Here is a 4,106-nt window from a genome sequence, read left to right as displayed (position 1 = left end):
TAATATTTATTGAGGATAATTACCAAAAAGTCAATGGTATTTGTGGTGACAGATAAGAGCTATAATGTAGCACCTTTCTGAGTTCCCCTCTCTAGTCCTTTTCTATTCATTCGCGTTTCTTCTTGGACTTAACTTCTAAAGAATCATAAGAAACACAAATACCACAATGTGACATACATGCTAGTTATTGTGAGAATGATATTTTTGGAGAGTATTGAAATAATCAAGATAAAACTGCAAATTTGGTCCATATGGTTAGCCAAAAATACCATTTTGGTCCAAAAAGTTTTATACTATCATCATTGGTCCACGAAATGTTTTTTTATTTTGGTTTGGACCCTTCGAAATTTGAAATGACTTAAAATAACTATTTTGTCATTATTATTATTATTATTTTCTATTTATTATTATATATATATATATTAAAGTTAGGAAAGATTTTAACAGTAAAATGACACATTTTTTGTCAATTTTGGTCCTCCAACTTATAACATTAACCCTTCATCTTTATGCTTTTGTTCACAAACAACCCTTTCACTTTGGTTTGAATTTTTCATAACCCTCGCCTTTTATTACATATTATTAGTATTTAGTCTTTTGGCAGAAATGGTCCCTCATCATTATTATTATTATTGTTAGACAAAATTACACGATTGGTCCCTGTGGTTTACCAGATTTAACATTCTCTTTTTGGTTTTAAATTAATGTTTTATTTATTAGAAAATACCCACCCAATACCATAAACCCACCCACCATCTGCCATCACCACCACCACCACCATCGCCAAAATTACATAAATGGTCCATATGGTTTACCCATGCTGACAAATTCAGTCCCTACTACCTGAAAAGACCAAATTACCCTCACATTAACGGACAAAAAGCAACCAACGTGTCGAATCGGCCTCATTTCCTCTGCACTTTCTACTCCGTCGCAACAACGCAACGAGGACACAGGTAACTTTTTTATTTTACAAATTAGAGGTTCAATTATTTGTTTTCTTTTTTGGGTTGATTTTGTTTGTAGATCAATTTTACAACTGCAAAGGCATGAGGATTTGAATGGGTTAGTTGGATACGTTGACTACAGGTTTGGGAAGTGGAAAGACTCAACAAGGTTACTACTTTTGGATGAGAAACATGCCTATAAGGCGTTCGATGAAATGCCTGATCGGATTATTGTATTAATTCCAGGTTAGTTTACCTAATTCATTACTTGATTATAATTGTTTGATTATCCATTTTAAATGAATGAGGTATCCATTGTAACTATTAAAAGTCCCAACTAAATTTACTTTTCTGCCCCTATGTTTCTGGATATTGAATTATGGAATGTTTTGAATCGTGTTTGTGAACGAACACAATTGTCATCAGGTAATTTGGTTTGGGGGGAGACGGAAGGTGAGGGAAGACAGGGAAGAGTGTAGGAGCAGGTTGATTCCACCATTTGTATTTCAATTTCACAGTTTTAGTGTTTGTAACTCTTATTCATTTTGTTCTTTGTTCTTTTTAAGTTTTGAACACCAATTACTTGACAAAAATCCTCAACGAAAAATCTGGTCAAGATTGTGTTTCTACTTGGTAAACTGTATGATCGATCTCTTCTTTTACACCAAATTACAATTCTACCCTTCATAAGTTTTTCATTAAAGGATGTACTTGCAACTGCTAAAAAGCTCACTTCAAATCGCAAGGAACAGTTGATTAAGGTACTTCCATTAATTTATTTTTCTTTTTTTGTATTCATGTTGTTAAAAAAATTTTCTTGCAGCTTCATAAATATTTTCTTAATATGAGAGAATATAGTGACAAACTTAAAAGATGTGAAGACCAACTCCAGGTTAGTCTCTCTATTATTATTGTTTTTTCTACTTAATGCAAACAGAACAACGCTGTAGTTTTAAATGAGTTTTTCCTGTTTTCATGTTTATAAACGCTTTAATGAAATCTATAATAGACTCTCTATGTATATATGTGTATGCATGTTTGTGACTTTTTTCCTTATGAAATTAGTGTTATCGTTTTCATTTGCAGATATAAATAATAATTTTGTTATAGATGTTAGAAATTCTTAATTTTGTTTATTTTTAGACCAAAAAATGGAGAAACAATCTAAATAATTGAGGGGCATATCAGGTAGATATGAACATGACAAGAAAGTTTGGGTGGCTGCAGTCAAGGAAGTAGGTATTGAAACCAAACCACTCTCAGCTCTCTCTTCAAGCACACCACTGTGCTGGCTCAGTTCCTTCCTGATCTCAATAACATGGTTTCTGCAGTTCAAGCAATGGGTGGGTAAATTAGTAAATTCATGATTAAATTTTCACCCTATTGTAAGTTTTAACATTTTCTATCATTACTTTTAGTTGCACAGTGTGAGCATCTTAAAGTCAAATACAACAAAGAACAAATCAAGGGAAGAAAGCTTCATAATCAATTTGAGGATATAAAAGGTGTGCAAAGTTTTTCTTTTTCTTTTTCTTTTTTTAACAAACATATAAAGTTTCTAACTTTCTATAAATACTAATTTTTTTTATAGTTTCAGGAAACACACAGGTGTTTTGCAGATGACGTCCACCAAGCAAAAAAGAAACTTTGACCGGATGGTCAACCATGGTTGACTTTGATTCATCATCAAACGGACAATGCTTCACCATTGGTGGCTTCACTTTTCGATGGATACGACGTGTGCATATTTCAATATGGTGAAACAGAGACAGGAAAGACATTTACCATGGAGGGTATTGAGGGAAATTGAGGGGTTAGTTACAGAACAGTAGAGGAATTATTCAAAATTGCAAAAGAAAGAATTGATACTTTTGCTTAGCAGTGGAACCTACAAATGATTCACCATCAAAGTTGTCTTCTCCTGGGATAACTACATGGGCCAAAAGTCTGAAACTTCCACAACCTTTAGGAGGCACACAAGATGAATCTTCTTCATCTGAAAACACTCCAACAATGATAATGCGCATGGATGTTTCATCTTCAGGAAAGTTGCCAAGTCTCGGGTGGTATATTGCTAAAGATTTATGTGGTGTTTATTTGGCAAAAGAGCAGTTTTCCCTTCCAATAAATAAATGAATAAACTATGTCGCTTAATCTAAATCCGACCCCCGCAATGGCGGGGGCAATTTTCTAGTTTTAATTATGTTAAGTATTTTATTTAATTGAAAAAAAAAACAAATTCAACCCCACCCCACCCCACCTACTCCCCTCTCTTTATCTCTTTAAAAAATTATTGAATTCTTCCCGATGTGACTCTATCACCGGTTGGACGTCGGAGTTGTCGATGTCGGAGCCGCCGCCTGAGCAAAGGTTTCCAAATAGCACTCTCTCTCACACTCACAAACGAATGAATATCACTGGAGAAGAAGAAGGAGAATGAAAGAGGAGGAAATTTAGAATCAATATTAGGAAGCAGATTGTCATGAATGTGATATGTTGTACGGAGGTGGTGAAGTATAGACTTAAAACATTTTTTTAAAATAAACTCAACTTTAACTTATTCATTTTTTATGTCATTAATGGAGTCGGTTACCATAAGGTAACCCTATATCCCCCTAATTCATATGTATCCTGAGTAGCGACTAACTAGAAGAATAACCGTTTCTAAAACTCTAGGTTCTTGTACACCATATTGAGTCCAATCAAAATAGTTTCTTCTTCAATCATCAGGAACATAAACTTAGTATGAACTATTGAAATGGAATTTTGCTGTTATACACCATATTGGGTCCAAAGTTATTTTCACAAGATTAGGTTTGTTTTGAAAGGTCGTCTCAATACTATTTTTGTAAGGTCTAATGGTATATTTATTTAATAGTGTATTTGGACAATTTTTTATGTAAGTTGTTATTTTTTACCTTTAAGCCCATTCTGTCTCAAGTATCTATTAACTTTTCATAAAATGGCTAGATAAATTTATTTCCATGTTTTTCATTACTTATCTATGTTTTATAATGAGTACTAAGGTTAATCATGGTTACCATGAGGCCTAAGTGACCACCATAGGCACTGTAAGCACCGATAGATAAATCAGGGAGGTTGTTTCCTATGCTTGAATAGAAATGTTTAGGAGATTATATCTTGATTCATGTTTGAGAT

The 4,106-nt window shown here is 33.4% G+C and overlaps 1 long non-coding RNA gene across 4 annotated transcripts; it reads left to right on the top strand.

The window, feature by feature from the left end:
* Positions 1-1,100: 1,100 nt before the first annotated feature.
* Positions 1,101-2,671, top strand: LOC145134212 (uncharacterized). Of its 4 annotated transcripts, XR_013719009.1 has the most exons (6): positions 1,101-1,193; positions 1,374-1,432; positions 1,771-1,839; positions 2,091-2,290; positions 2,366-2,452; positions 2,539-2,671. It is a non-coding gene; the product is annotated as an uncharacterized LOC145134212 (long non-coding RNA). The 4 variants fall into 4 exon arrangements; XR_013719008.1 differs by lacking the exon at positions 1,101-1,193 and having other exon boundaries at positions 1,255-1,432; XR_013719011.1 differs by lacking the exons at positions 1,101-1,193; positions 1,374-1,432 and adding an exon at positions 1,491-1,587.
* Positions 2,672-4,106: the final 1,435 nt, after the last annotated feature.

Source organism: Lactuca virosa, chromosome 8, assembly GCF_052849685.1.
Source record: "Lactuca virosa cultivar CGN04683 chromosome 8, Lactuca_virosa_CGN04683_v6, whole genome shotgun sequence".
NCBI classification, from domain to species: Eukaryota; Viridiplantae; Streptophyta; class Magnoliopsida; order Asterales; family Asteraceae; genus Lactuca; species Lactuca virosa.
Note: the sequence above shows the minus strand (reverse complement) of the source record. Positions and strands in the feature narration are given on the sequence as shown.